Source organism: Mytilus galloprovincialis, chromosome 1 (assembly GCF_965363235.1).
Source record: "Mytilus galloprovincialis chromosome 1, xbMytGall1.hap1.1, whole genome shotgun sequence".
Taxonomy (NCBI): Eukaryota; Metazoa; Mollusca; class Bivalvia; order Mytilida; family Mytilidae; genus Mytilus; species Mytilus galloprovincialis.
The window spans coordinates 8,070,967-8,088,357 of NC_134838.1; positions in this window are offsets into that span (position 1 = coordinate 8,070,967).

The window sequence follows — 17,391 nt, forward strand, 5'->3', positions numbered from 1 at the left end:
AGAAAAAAACGAAGGGTGAAATTTGTTCAGGACCAGACGCTGGTTCTTCGTTACATTTGAATCCAAAAGATTCAATGACTCATTGGTAGGGTTATGCCCCTATGAATTATCCGGTGTCGGTTGGCCACCAAAACTGAGAAACCGTAAGTCGTAGACACCTAGGATCTTCACCATTCATCATTGATTCGTGTGATTTTGAAAAATACCTCAAGGTCAATTTTGTATCTTGACCTTGACCTATGATCTAGCACTTTGTTCTGGAATAATCTCAGCAACCTTGATACTTACAGAAGTGTTGAATAGTGGGAAATGTTTGGGTCATTAATACGCAACTTTGTTACATTTTGACTGAAGAGATTTGACCTTTCTATAAGGGGCATAACTCCTGTTTTAGGTTTCTGAAAAGAGAAAATCAGCTTTTACTATATAACCAAAGGTCCTAGACCCATGGGGTCTTCAGCAATGACACTGGGGACTAATGACTTGACAAATCAATAGGTCAAAGGTCAAGATCATGTCCCAGATAGCGAATTATGTGTTTTTTTACCTTATTTATGGTGTTTTTAGAGTGTTTTAAAAGTTTTTAAGGTTGACCTTGACCTGTGACCTTTCAACTTTTTGGTCGATATCTCAAAAACGATTAATCTTACAGAAATAGTAAACACTGAAAAATGTTTAGGTCACTCTGGCACAACTTTTTTACATTTTGACCGAAGAGATTTGACATATTCTTAAGGAGCATAACGCCCGTTAACGGCTCTGAAAAGGTAAAATTAGCTTTACCTCTTGAACCAAAGGTCTTAGATCCATGGGGTCTTTTGCAATGACATTATGGACTGATGATCTTCACAAAGGTCACAAGGTCAAAAGTCAAGGTCATCTCCTAAAAAGCGAATTTGTTGATTTTTATCATATTTTAACAGTTTTTTTGTGTGTTTAAGAACTTTTCAATACGTTATACCTCTATTGGAACATGTATTTTACATTTCAAAAGGAAAGACCTCCTAATTGTTCAAGAACAATTGACATTTTAATTCTTAATATTTTTTATTAGTGTTTGTACATATGATATTAACTTTTACTATAGTTAATCTAAAGTGACCGTTATAAATTAACCATCTTTTTTAAGTATATTTAACAATGAATTTAATCAATTCTTTACAACTTAAATTCAAAGTCACTGTAAAATATTCGTCAAATATGGAATGTCCGTTTTACCACAAATTAAGTAAAATTTATTTCCTCACAATTTCTTTTCAAGTGTACTTTTTTTTGTTTTCGGTTTCATTTTTAACAAACTATGCAGAATTATGTCTCAACATTCTAATTTGTAGCGAAAGGTACGATTGATATGGAGGAGACAATTATACATATCATTATAACATTTAACTTATAATATTCTCTTGGTATTTTTTAATAAAACAACACTCATTCAACATACCAGGTTTATGATGTTGTAAACCTAGCGCACTTTTCATCTACACTCACTCGTCAATAAAGCTTGCATTAAAAGTACGAAGTTCAACATTTTTAAGGACTGAATATTTTGCCAATACAGGTAATGTGTGTGTGTTTTTTTTTATGTCCAATTAATGGGCATTATGTTTTCTGGTCTGTGCCTCCGTTCGTCCGTCCGTTTGTTCGTTCGTCCGTTCGCCCGTCTGTCCCGCTTCAGATTAAAGTTTTTGGTCGAGGTAGTTTTTGATGAAGTTGTGAAGTCCAATCAACTTGAAACTTAGTACACTTGTTCTCTATGATATAATCTTTCTAGTTTTAATGCCAATTTAGAGATTTTTCCCCATTCTCACGGTCCACTGAACATAGAAAATGATAGTACGGATGGGGCATCCGTGTACTGGGGAAACATTCTTGTTTATTATTGTCATTATCATGTTGATTAACTGATAAAACATAATTTAAGTAATCAATCAACGACAACATTTACATTGTATACGTCATAACATTGTACTTTACTAGACATTAATTAAACGTCATTCTTGTTTTCTGTGAATCAGCGTATTTGTTATTCCTTTCATAAAATTGCATATAATTTCTTTAAATTAATAATTACTTTTGATAGTGTTTTAAGTTTGATTGACAGGTGAGACTTTTCGGCTCTACAACAAACTTCAACATACTTTTTTACAAACAGAGATGTTGTTATCTACAATGTAATAAAATGCTTCTTTTAAAGGTCTGACTGAAGAATAAGAATGATAAGTCTTACTAGTAGAGATTTCCAATAAAATGACTTTACTCGACATAACCGACCTAACTCAATTAACGTATTTCGTCTTATTGCATTGAAGCATGACGGAGGGGAGCATACACTGCATGCATGTTTTGCTCTTAGAACAGGCATCGTTTGCTAGAATATATTTTAAGTAAAAATCAACCCCAATGTTTTAATCTTTAAATATTTTTTCATTAAACTTTGAATGATTTTATTGACACAAATATTATAATGGAATAATTAAGTTAACAACTTGTAATCAAATACACCCATCATTTCTTTTCATTTTACTTGACCTATATCTTAGTTCTTCTTTAATTATGAAATTTTAAAACTACCAAGACAAAATGTAGCATGAAAATATTAAAATAATGAATTTCGAAGCGAGAAGGTTGCCTTTTTTTTTGGGGTTTTTACAATTTTTAACGTTTGAAGTAGATTCCAACACACCCGAATGTAAAAGATGTACTCGACTTTTTTATTAAATATTTTTTTTTAATGATTTAATTGAAGAATATCAAATAGTAGTTTTTCGACTTTGCCTATACATATGTACGGGATGAGGAGTTTGTCCATGTATACCTAAACGTGCATTCGAGGATACAGCGTAATCCCCCCTTCAATCGCTAAAATAATTTTGAAAATCTCATGTTTTCCACAATATCTATACAAATTTTTAGCGTATAATTGTCCAAATTAATTTCGCATTGCTCCGCTCGTCAGTATAAATCCAATTATCGGGAACTACACCCTATACCAAATATCTTCGATCCGGCACAAATTGTATTGCACGAAATTTTTTTTATTGTCGTTCGACTTTGATAAATACAACTATTCAAAAACAACAATGTCTAATCATTATGCATCTTGCATGAAATTTAAAAGTTTAAGACTATATACTGAAATTTTTGCGTGATTTAGTAGCTCACTGAACACAAAAGTGTGATACTGACGTGTTAGCTAATGGAATTAAATAAATTACATATAAGGGAGCTACCATTTGATTTTTATGGGGGGGCTAGGATGAAATTTGAAAAAAATAGGTAGGACAGGAGTTTTGAGTAAAAAAAAAAGGCAGGATGAGACACTTTGCAAAAAAAAAGGCAGGATGACAATTTAGGTAAAAAAAGTCAGGATAAACTAATAAAAAAAAAGGCAGGACCGAATAGAGTGAAAAATAAAAAGGCAGGACAGAGATTACAACTAAAAAAAAATGCAGGACAAAATTTTTCATCCTAGCCCCCCCATAAAAATCAAATGGTAGCTCCCTAATATGCTGTACAGTTTGGCCACTAATAGTCCTACAGACAATCTGTGCTTTTGTCTATGAATTTGTTTATACTTTATTTGTGATATGTACAAAATCAAGGTGTTGTATGATTGCCAATGAGACAACTCTTCACAAGAGACCAAATGACACAGACATTTTAACAACTATAGGCCACCGTACGGCTTTCAACAATGAGCAAAGACCGTACAGCATAGTCAGCTATAAGTGGCCACAAAATGACAAATGTAAAACAACTAAAATGAGAAAACTAATAGCCAAATTAATGTACAAAAAAATTAACGAAAACACAACAACAAACGATGAGCATTGAATTACAGGCTCCTGACTTGGGACATGCACATGCATACTAGGATAATGGTGTAACAGTACGACATAATTGATCAATATTATAAACTGGATAATTATTCTTTACTTATTAGTTGTAGTTGTATTTAAGATACTATGATAGTGTTCAGCAACTGTGGATACTATTAGATCGGTACATGGAGTTTATTTGGAAATACTATAAATTGCTTTTTGTATGCTTAATTCGCTTCAGTCCCACGAGGCAATCCCTTTCTTACTGGTTTAATTGTGACATGGACATTTGATAAACATAATTATATGATCCCTATTGGCTTTTAACTTGGATATTTATAAAAAAAAAAACTATGTAGCATAAAGATGCATGCGTAAAATAAGTTCTCGACATAAATGGCTAAAATATCAGATAAGAATTAAGCCTCAAGTTAAAATACTTACGACGAAGAAGCCTCAAGCTATATATTATACATGTACTTACGACGGAGATTTAGCCTAAAGCTAGAATTATGATGATGTTGCTACTAATGTATGTCTTATATCCAGCGACAATTATTACATACTAGTATGTATTTGGGACGATGAACTGATAATGATAAATGTATATACCTTTTTATACATGCCCAACACTTAGAGTCGCATTTTCATATGCTAGGAAACAAGAGAGCGTAACCACTATTATGACACGCGTGTCTTTCTACGAGTAAAATAATATCTGCTCTTATACTCGTGAATGCATCATGCTTGGTAGAGAAGCCGAAAAATAAGTCTAAAAGTCATTTGATCAGGGGGTCCAACAAAATAATTGAACCCGCATTCGGGGATAGCCTGCTACCAGTCTATCTCATATACAAGTATATAATTATGAATATAAAATGTTTTTCAGTCGTGAAACACCGTCACTGGTGATCCTCTCCATGAATCTGTCGCATAGTTTTTAGTCCCTTTTTATATATGTACCTCCAAAGCGAGACAAAAATTGAAACTTAAAATGTTCGCTAACTCAATCAATATATGTGATAGCTTTAGAATGTATTTCTAATTGGATAAGTAAGAGTAAAAGAAAATTTCCGTAAAGACTGTCTGAAGTGACATTATAGTTGTCTTTAAAATGTAACAACTATGTAAATTGGCATCCGCTTTTAAACGGAGATACTTGGGGACCGGATATTTTTAGCCAATTACTATGTACTATAAATCGATAGTTTACCAATGTTTATATGCAGATTATAATCCATCAGTTGCTAATCAAGAACACCTTCCAAATTACAATCTATAAAACGAATTGGTGTACACGTTTATTTACAAACATTATTATCAATCACCAGATATTTTTTTTTAATGTTCGTTGACTTGCATTTGAAAGAAAAGTGTATGTCAACTATTAAAATTACAAGACCTGTATTAATTTTTTTTTAAATATACACTTCCCGTTGACGTATGTTTTCCCTGTTGAAAAAAGAACCGGAGATTGTAAATTAAGGAGATTAACTGTAGAAGAAGAGAACGTTTGAAATGCTGCTTAATAAAGTATGATGCAATCCCAGTTAATAACTGGAACAGACACACATTCTGATTAACACTTTGAGTTCATTTTTTCTGAAATCGTTAAAAAAATCTATCTGATAATAAATACCCACGGACATTATATATTATAAAACATGAAAAAACGAAAAGAAGAAGGGAGAATAATCTAATAACGACAAATAAAAGCAATACAATATCAAATAATAAAATGTTCATTAAATTTTGCAAAGTATATCGGAAAAACAAAGTCATACCATGAAAGACAACTCAAATGAATCGTATGATAGGTAAAGGTACGTATCTATACGGGGTCTTATGTCAGTGAAGTTTAGGCGGGAATCTCAATAATCACGTGATATATAAAAATCATGATTTCTTTCGTTTTTCATCATCTTAGAAATATTTGATATTGATAAAATTTATTATGAATGGGTTTCATAGTTTAGGAATACGTAGTTAAACTTGAGTAACGCATTTAACAAAATTAGTGGGTTACGTTACGTGCGTATGTCGAGTTAGGTACGTATGTCATTTTATTGGAAATCTCTACTGTTACGTTATGGTATTTTGCTTTAGATGATAATGATCAATAATACAGCAATTAGTTATCCTTATTTCACGCGGGAAAATCTATGCAAACGTTTAACGAAAATAGAGACAATATGTGGTTCCCTTTTATAGTTGTACATTTTCAAACGTTGATATTTCTTTAATCCCTTATCGCTGAATCGAATTTACCAAATTGTTCTATAGAAACAAAAAAGATGTGGTATTATCACTGCGGTAAAACTGATGACCGTAACTGCATTCACGGTCATCCCAAGATGTCGGATGAAAAAATAGGTCAGTATTTATATAGTCTGTTTAAGTGTTTCTAGATCATTTTCTTTACAAAGCATACATTGGTACCATGTCAATTTATAAAAGATTCACACGGAAGTCACAAATTACTACCGGGAAATTGGATTTGAAAAAATCGCTAAGATGTCCGTAAATCATAATCGAGATGACCGTAACAGGATCAGCGATTCATAACAAGGGTGACCGTAATTGGTTTAAAGATGACCGTAATTTCTAAAGGATGACCGTAACTTTTAAAGGATGACCGTCTATTCTAAGAAATATCCATCTTTGTATTCATAGCTTTTTGTTGAGTTTGTCTCAATAGGGGCTCGGTTAGCGGATTTAAATATATTTAATCTATTTCTTTGAACTATTTATTTGCCGTATTTTGAGTTGATGATAATGAATTGCATATTTCTCGTAAATAATTAAATATTTATTAATAACGACATTGAAATTTGAATACAGTCAAATTGACAGCGATACGACGAAACATTGAAGAAAAAAAAAACATTATTAAACATATGAATATCAAGTAATCGAGCCCATGTGTATGATTCCACAGGAAGCACATTAAAATCTTACCATCTGCCAAAACAATTAAAAATTCTCTTGACAACACCGGATCCGATGGAACTGCAAAATTTATTCTGCATTCAGTTGGTGTTACTGGTATTTTTTCAGCTGATAGTCCTTTAGCTTTACAACTCCCAAAAAGTTAACCCCTTTCTCTTAAACAGTTTTTTTAATAGTAATCCAGAATGCCAGCGTTTCTGGAACATATCTTGTAGAGTATATTGTTGACTGGGAATAAAACCTTCCGACATCCAGTAACAAATGAAAAGCAATATGTTCATTAAATATTCCATTTATAGATATGGATTTCAATACGGAGACGAAGTCTTCGTATCGCCCCATCTCTCTTAGTTTTGATTCAATATTTGGCAATAGTTTATAAATATAAAAAAGAAGACGTGGTATGATTGCTATTAGACAACTTTCCACAAGAGACCAGTATGACACAGAAATTAACACCTATAGGTCACCGTACGACCTTCAACAATGAGCAAAGTCCATACCGCATAGTCGGCTATAAAAGGCCCCTAAATAACAATATAAAACAATTCAAACGAAAAAAAACTAACGACCTAATAAAGTTCATTTTTTAATTCCGTTTTACACCCTTCCTCTACATAATCCGCACTGACTTTCATTTGAGGAACATCTTTTGAATAATATATATATATTTGGCTTATAACCTTTTCCTTACATTATTTAAATTTTGTTACTTCGACTCCGAAATGTACAGACCGGTATGCAGAATGACCTGTGTAATCTTCCAACAACTTCTTTCTAAAACTAAATGTTTGTGGACAAACATGATTTTCTATAGTGTGTATCAAAATGCTGTCTATATTAAACGACGTGAATTTGCAGGTGGTACATAATGATAAGACATGTACTTGCCTGAAATAAAGAACATTTACAATAATAGTTGAAATGATATAATGTCAAATGGTGTACTCCATTGACATTTTTAAAAAGGTGTATTTATTATATGTTATCAATAGGAATCCCAGAAATAAAAAAAATCTTTTGGCGTGTACTTGGAGGCTACATATGGTGAACTATGCATTTTTTTATTCTACCTATAGGATAATTCAGTCTTATAAATACGTTTTATATGAAGAAAGATTTTGTAGGGTCCTCCACCAAATTATGAAGAAAGATTTTTATCTTTCTAGATAAATATTGCCAGAACGGCTTCGAGTGGGATTCCGTCTTTGGGAACGGCTCACAATGCGGGATACTAGCTCTTTATTCACACACAAGTCGGCAGTCAATACAGTAAACATAAACAAATTGTCCAAATTCATTTAATAAAGTCCAAATATAAAGTATCAGTGTTACAACTTAGTTAATTTAAACCAAAAACAATGTACTAGTATATGAATGCGATGGAAAATCCGAACGCAGTTCATGTGCTCTCGTTGGCATATCCAAACGGAGTCCTTATATACAAATTTATCTTTCTTTAAATACCAAATAGAAGTTGCTATTACAACACAGTTTGTAATGGTCATTTCGTCAACAGAAATTAGATAACAGATTGATTACGTTTATCAAAGAGAGTAACGATAGGTGATCAATCTATCGGTAAATTAAATTATGTGTGTATTTGATATGACCGTATAAAAGTTGCATAAGGAACTTGTAAGATGTTTGGATTAGCTTAGAGTTTAAAAGGTTATTGACAAATAGAAATTTATAATCTTACATGTTTCAGATGTAAACAAATATTTCGGATATGTAAATTCAAAGCGACTTTCGAGATCATTCTTAGTATTGAATAAATTAAATATGCATGCTGTATACGAAATGTACATAATAGAAATCAATATAATTAGACAGTTTGAAATATAAAATTTAGTACCAAAATAATGTGTGACATTTATACCAACACGATTTACTATTTGATACAATAAGGTAATACAAATACGGATATTTCTTAGATTTTATGATCAGCCGTTAAATTGTACGGTCATCTTTTATAAATTACGGTCATCTATTCACCAATCATGGTCATCCTTGTTATATGTTACGGTCATCTTGAAAATATTTTAATCAAGATTTACGGTCATCTTAGCGATTTTTTCAAATCCAATTTCTTGTTTAATACACATTTCCCGGTAGTTATTTGTGATTTCCGTGTGAATCTTTTATAAATTTACATCGTACCAATGTATGCTTTGTAAGAAAATGATATAGAAACACTTAAACAGACAATACAAATACTGACCTAATTTTTCATCCGATTTCTTGGGATGACCGTGAATGCAGTTACGGTCATCAGCTTTACCCCAGTGATTAATGCCAATGAGAAAACTCTACCCAAGAGACCATGTGAAACAGAAAGTAACAGATATATAGGTCATCATACGACCTTCAACAATGAGGAAAGAATTCAATATACCGCATAGTCAGGGCCCTGAAATGACAAATATAAAGCAATTCAAACGAGAAATCTAACGGCCTAATTTATGTTAAAAAAATAATATGTTATGTAACACAATAACAAACGACAACCACTGAATTACAGCCTCTTGACTTGGGACAGCCACATACATACAATATGTGGCGGGGTTAAACATTGTAGCGGGATCCCAATACTCTAATAACCTGAGACAGTCGTGTAACAGTACAACATAAGAACGAACTATAAAAATCAGTTGATAAAGGCTCAACTCATCTGATGGATACAAATAGGAATACATCTAACATAAACACAAAGTGTTTATAAGCCCGTTTCCGTTTGGACTTTTCAGATTACAATGTACGTAATCTATATATTAAGAGACTTCGTTATCACGTTATTTAAATGAAGGCGACATAGAATCAAATTCATAACAGTGTGGTCGACGGTAAAAAAAATTGTTATTAATTGAACTGAAAAAATTACCTATAACTTGTTTGTCATTGGTGATGATTTTAAGCTCACTCAGTCTATCAGAGGCCTTCCAGTGGGGATTTAAATAATCACGTGTTAAACTTTCTTTTCACAAAGCTTTAAAGGAATATTTTTAATAGCATCACATACAACAGTTTCATGTTTAAGTAAATAATGTTTTTAGGTGATATCATTAAATAATATTAAATAAGAAAAAATCCACAGGTTGCCTTGGGCCTGTTTCTGTTCTCGTTTTTTTTCTGGTTGTTGTCTCTTTGACACATTCTCTGTTTCAATCCTCAAGTTTATTAAAGATATAACTGCATATAAAAAAAAGAATATGTGGTGTGATAGACACTCAGACAAATCATTTCAAGGGACCAACAGACGATAGCAACTGTAGGTCACTGTGTGACCTTCAAAAATAAGCAAAACACATACTGCATTGTATGAAAGCTTTAAAAGGTCTTTGCATGACAAACACAAAAGATGAGTGGATGATAACAGAGAGAGAGAGAAAAAAAGCACGGAATCCGCAAGGACAAATGGTCCGCAATATTACTTGGGTTAACTCGATAAAATGAATGAAAGACCTTTCGAATGCAAGTCCTTATCTATGGCTAGGACGTATGTTTAAAAAAAGGGGAAAAAATGAAAAATTTTATATAAATATAAGACTTGGTTTTAAATTGTTTATAAGTGAGCTGAAAAAGTCTATAATAAATAATCACTCCCAGAAAGACTACAAATCCACAAAAAGGTGATTATGCGAACTGCAGTGCACAGTATAATATATTCATATTTTATTTGCGATCATATAATATACGAAGTCGTCCTAAACTATGTAAATTGGGTTGATTTGAAAAAAAATAAGTTGATATAAAAAAAGAAAAGTGGTATGATTGCCAATGAGACAACCCTCCACAAGAGACCAAAATGAATACATTTATTTCGCCACGGGTTTTTCACAAGTATAGTAGTGAACCGAACAGTTCAAGTTCCTATATACACCACATTATACATTTTGCGTACGCATGTATATGAAATAAGGTAAATGTAAATTTCACAAGGCTTGATCCAAATAGTTTTTACTGTCCACTAACTTACAAGTACGAAAAAGACAGTCCTGGCAGAAGTATATTTTCTACTATTTTGTCTATATGATTTGATTTTGCACAACTTTTGAAAGTTCATCATGCATTCGTTCTAAAATAAAATTCCATACCTGATAAAAGTTAAAAAGATGACATACTCCGACAACCGCAATTGATAAATCCCTATAACATCCGAAAAAAGATAATTATCAACACATGCATTGTAACTTTTAAAGCCATTTAAATCATTTTTTTCTGAAAGTACGTGAAATGTCATTAAAAATTGATTATCAAAACATAACAAAAACACAAGTAAAGGTTTTTTTTCAAGTTTTCAATATTATAAATCAAAACGTAAAGGTTATTCCTGATTAGTTGTTCGAATTGTTTTATTTAGGCGTGGAGTACCTTTGGTGATCCCACAGTTTAAATGTCTATCGTAAGAACGTCGTGGGCTGTGGTCGTTACAGACAAACGTTCACCCAATCTGGATGAATTTAATGCGTCAATGAATGGTCGTAGCTACACTGTTATGAATTTCATTCTATTTGTTTAATTCTATAGTGATTAAGATCATAACACAATTGTTGAATGTTGTACCCCAATTTTGACATTTGTACCAATTAAATCAGTTTGTTTTGTTCACTAATTTTTGTCGATATAATGGAATATAATGCCACTGTCGTACAAGTGAGAGGTTTTGCTAGCTATAAAACCAGGTTTAATCCACCATTTTCTTTGTAAAGAAATGCCTGTATCAAGTCAGGAATATGACAGTTGTTATCCATTCGTTTGATGTGTTTGAGCTTTTGATTTTGACATATAATCAAAGGGGAGTATTGGGATCCCGCTACACGTTTTGCATTTTTCTTTCAATTCAAATCATATAAAAAAGAAGATGTGGTATGTTTTATGTTTTTCATCATTAGACGGATAAGTATTTTGAATTGGTCTTATCTGAGTATTTTTGTCAATGATTCACCTGACAGACTAACTTATGATTATTTGGCATTTCATTTAGAAAAGCCGCAACTTACTTTGCTATCTAAATTTAAGAAAGGGTTGTATGATTGCCAAATAAGACAACTATCATCCCCCAGACAACATATGACGCGAACGTTAGACACAAATGTCTATGTGTTTACTGTATTTCAAAAATTATTTAATTCGATAATTTCGATTGCAAATTATTATACAAATTTGACCGCCTTATTTGAATTATTTCTGTATCTGTTTACATCTATAATCAGTAGCGTACAAGTCCATCGTCCTCTTAAAATTGTCCTGGACGGATATGAAAGGTCGGTATAGCTATAATTAAAATACTTTTGTTGACAAAATTGTTTCCGTTTGCTCTTTGTTTACAATTAGTCATTAAGAGACGATTTTAAAAGTTCAATGTAGGATGAAAAACTTAATTCACATAGTTTTTTCACTGACATCCCCCCTCCCTTTCTTAACTTAATTTAGGAAAAAATGATTGACCAATAAGGATATATATAGAGGCGATGTCAATTAAACAAAACTTGCAGCGTTATTCTTTTTCAATTTATTTATGTATATATATGTGTGTGTGTGTGTGTGTGGAAATAAATAGTATTGTAAGAAAAGATCAGAATATTATTGGTATGTATATAAGAAAAGTTTCTTAAATAATGATGATGCAATATTCCAGGAATGATTTAAAAAAACAAAAACTCCTTGAAAAGAATATCTTAGCCGTAGTTGGCAAAACTTTAAGGTATTTGTGGTTCTCAATGCTTTTCAACTTCATATTTATTTGACCTTTTAAACATTTTCCGATTCGAGCTTCACTGTAGACGAAATGCGTGTCTGGCGCAAATATAAAATTTTAATCCTGGTATCTATGATGAGTTTATTTGAATGATGAATATGTATGTAACAGAATTTCCAAGAATAACAACTATGCGAGAGAAGAAGCAAAACAGAATGCATGCAATTAATGCTTATAAATGTAAAATTGCTTTTTTATTTATTTCAAACCTTGACTTTTGAAGTATGTAAATTGCTGCTAACCTCCATTTATGACAATAAATTTTTGTACTTGTGCTTTCAAATTTGCAAAAGTATCACCTCCTTCATAACATCTAAATATAGACTTATAGAATATAAATGTAGTTTAAATTTAAATATTGTATGTTTGTAATGATTGTCATGTTTTTTGGTAACAATCCAATATTTGGATTTTACACCAATAAAATGATTTTGATTTGATTTGATTTGACAATATAAAACTGCTTCCCACCTTCATTTATGAAAAATTGCATGCCTTTATGAAACTACATGTCCTGGTGATTTTATCTAAAATGCACTCAGGTGATAATACACGCCTGGTAAACCATCTAATCTCAACCAAATGTTGAGACGGAAAAAAGTATTCTGGCACTTCCTGTTGAGCTTTACTGGTTCAAAATATTCAAAATAAACACAGAGTAGGTCGACTTTTCGTCAATTTACTGCAAATCAATGCGTTTTTTTGTAAAATAGGAGAATGTCATGCCATAGATAATTGAATTAGGGTTTGTCTCGTGTATAACACGGACCAATATGATTTAAAATGACATCGGAATGATTTTTCTCCAGCAGGTAAATGTCGCCAGTACAGTCAGTTATTGACAAAATGACAGTGATATCATTGACAAACTAACGTATATACTAGTAAATTAGTATTTTTCTAAATCTTACAAACATAAAATTACAGTTTGTTCTTTTTCTTTACTTATATAATTTTATTAAACTAAATATGTTGCAAAGTATGTCATGTTAAGATTTTCTGGTATCGGTTGAACAATGTTGAGATCTTCTGGTGAAAAAAAATTTCTACTACTAGCTTAGTATATCAATTACATAAAAACGGTCAAAATTCATAAACTTGTCGTATATTGTTTGACATTTCAACTGTCGTTTTAATCTTGTCTGTAGTTATGACAGCATCTTCCAAAGAGACATTTTGTTGTAATATAGTCTTAATAGTAAATAGCTGTGTTTTTTTAAGTATTAAAGTTCCATCGCTGGAAATTAATAGTCTAGAGCGTTTGAGATGCAGTTTTGCACAGAAACTATAAAGTCAATAATGTTGTAATTGACATCTCAAGTGCTAGAATTTATTACTACATCGCTTTACTTGACATCTCAATAGCTAGCTTTTCGATATCTACATTGCTATATACTTTACATTTGCAGTGCTGGTGTTAACACGTTATCTAAAAATTGTTAGCACGGGACAATTTGCATCCCCTAACTGTACTATATTTACATAATCAGGGCTTAACTTTGAATCTTTAAATAAGACCTTTATTCTGACAGCCCCATATCGTGGTAGGGGTTCCTTCTTTATAAAGAATACATAGACGTGCCGCAGGAATGGGACTCTTTTTCATATTCAATTTATATAAACAACGGGTAGCAATTTCAACAAAGTAAATGTCAGTGGGTCAGTTATTTTTCTATTACGTTTTTTTATGTTTATAATCAACATGAACAAGAGTAAACTGCACAGATTGTATTATTGATGAGTCATTAACGCACATTGTCTAACTAAATACATATTCAGGACGAGTACATGAAAATGTTGCATAAATATAAACCCTCCTTTGTACTAGATTGACACGCCATCTTGTTTTGGAATGAAATTGATATATACGTCCACTTGTATCTTTGTCCATCAGATGAGTTAAGCCTTTTTTCAACTGATTTTTATAGTTCGTTCTTATGTTGTACTGTCATTCCACTGTCCAACGTTAGGGGGAGGGTTTGGATCTCGCTTACATGATTAAACCCGGCACATTATATATGTATGTGGCTGTCTCAAGTTAGGACCCTGTAATTCAGTGGTTGTCGTTGGTAAATGTGTTACATATTTGTTTTTCGTTCTTTTTTATATATATAAAGCCGTTAGTTGTCTCGTTACAATTTTTTTACATTGTCATTTCGGGTCCTTTTATAGCTGACTATGTAGTATAGGCTTTGTTCATTGTTGAAGGCCGTACGGTGACCTATATTTGTTTTATTTTTTTGTCATTTTTGGTCTCTTGTGGAGAGTTGACAATCATACCACATCTTCTTTCATATATATGTTTATAGTACACACAAGGTATTATCCCGCAGTTAAGATTTGTGACTTTTTAAGAACACATTATTCTTTATCTAAGCCTAGAGGTGTTTACTCCTCACTTAAGCTGTGATCACACCTTACCGGATAGCACGAACGGACGGCTAACAGATAAAAGAAAAAGGTTTCCGTTGACAAAATTGTTATCCGTTGGGAGTCCTTTGATGTACTAACCAAATAAAACTAACCTCTAATGGATGAATAATTGACAAGATACGGATTAAAAATGGAAACAGAACGGGAAAGTATCATAAAAAACGGACGCCTGACATTCGTTAATTCAAAGTTTTGAACATGCTCAAAATTTTCCACCGGACAGAAGGGACATTGATGGATAACACAGTTTATTTGATCATTACATCGCAGACTCCTAACGGATTCTTATCCTTTTGGCGTCAGTACTTTTATTTTCTTTTACCATTGGGATAAAAGTTAGGAAATCAGCGGCCAAACTATTTTTTTCAAGATTTTGAATCGCTGTTTTGAAATCGTTAAGAAAAGTAGTGTTATCGTTTTCCGGTCTCTTTGAAGCTGTATTGATGCCGGTGAGTGTTTCATTGGAGAGAGTAATCGATTTAATTTTGGAGTGAGTGGTTTTTTTTTGCAGCGTGCACGAGAGCTTTTGAGAGGAGCCTTGTGATGAACTTTGATGGAGTTTGACTATCGGTGCATGGCTTCGGCAAAATCTTATATGGAGGTCTACTCTGTGATTCTCCTCCATGTTTCGATGCATTTAGCCCCGACCATGACTTTTTTCTGACCATGATAGTAACAGAAAAGGAAAAGAAATCATTTTCCAGCGTTAAAACAAAATATTTTGAGTCACGTTTTACTTTTTATGAAATCAAAAGCACATGTTTTATAATACTAATAAACAGGCAAAATGGAGTACCCTCAGTTTTTAATGTTATCATAATATAGTAGATGTGTTTGAATTAAAAAGTATCAGATAAAGACCGATTTACATGATTTATATGCAAATCTATTCGTTTTTTATTGAAAGCCTCTACCCCTTGAGATGCAAAATCTGACACCCCGAGTGACACTTTATATTTTGATGAAAAACTAGTTTTAAAACTAATCAATTTTAAGTAAGAAGCTGATATTTGGTTAAATTCCATGATAGGAATTCAATTCTATATAAAGGATACGGGGGGAAGTCGTCTAAAGTAGTTTTTATCCAGAAATTTGCATAGAAGCCTCAAAATCAACAGCCAACTTTTAAGATTTTGAATCGCTTTTTAAAATAGTAGTGTCATCGTCTTCAGGTCTCCTTGAAGCTGTATTGTCATTTGATGATAAAGATGTCGGCGAGGGTTCCATTGAAGAGAGTAATCGATTTAATTTTGGAGTGAGTGCTTTTTGCAGCGTGCACCAGTACTTTTGAGAGGAACCTGATGAAGAACTTTGATGCCAATGATGGAGTTTGACTGTCGGTGCCTGGGCAAAATCTTATATGGAGGTCTGCTCTATGAATTTCCTACATGTTTCGGCGCATTGAGCCACATCAGCGACTTTTGTCTGACCATGATAGTGACTTGAAAGGAAAAGGAATCATTTTCCAGTTTTAAAACAAAATATTTTGAGTGATTTTTTTACTATTTATGAAATCAAAAGCACATGTCTTATATGACTATAAAAACAGGCAAGATGAAGTACCTTCAGTTTGAAATGTGTTATCATAATATAGTAGATGTGTTTGAATTAAAAAGTATCAGATAAAGACCGATTTACATGATTTATATGCAAATCTATTCGTTTTTGTCGAGCCTTCGACTTTAGTCGAAAAAGCGAGACTAAGCGATCCTACATTCCGTCGTCGTCGGCGTCGTCGTCGGCGGCGTCCACAAATATTCACTCTGTGGTTAAAGTTTTTGAAATTTTAATAACTTTCTTAAACTATACTGAATTTCTACCAAACTTGGACAGAAGCTTGTTTATGATCATAAGAAAGTATCCAGAAGTAAATTTTGTAAAAATAAAATTCCATTTTTTCCGTATTTTACTTATAAATGGACTTAGTTTTTCTGCGAGGAAACATTACATTCACTCTGTGGTTAAAGTTTTTAAAATTTTGATAACTTTCATAAACTATCCTTGATTTGTACCAAACTTGGACAGAAGCTTGTTTATGATCATAAGATAGTACCAAGAAGAAAATTTTGTAAAAATAAATTTCCACTTTTCCGTATTTTACTTATAAATGGACTTAGTTTTTCTGCGAGGAAACATTACATTCACTCTGTGGTTCAAGTTTTTAAAATTTTAATAACTTTCATAAACTATCCTTGATTTGTACCAAACTTGGACAGAAGCTTGTTTATGATCATAAGATAGTATCAAGAAGAAAATTTTGTAAAAATAAATTTCCACTTTTCCGTATTTTACTTATAAATGGACTTAGTTTTTTTGCCAGGAAAAAAAAACATTCACTCTGTGGTTTAAGTTTTTAAAATTTTCATAATGTTCTTAAACTATCCTGGATTTCTACCAAACTTAGACAAAAGCTTGTTTCTGATCATA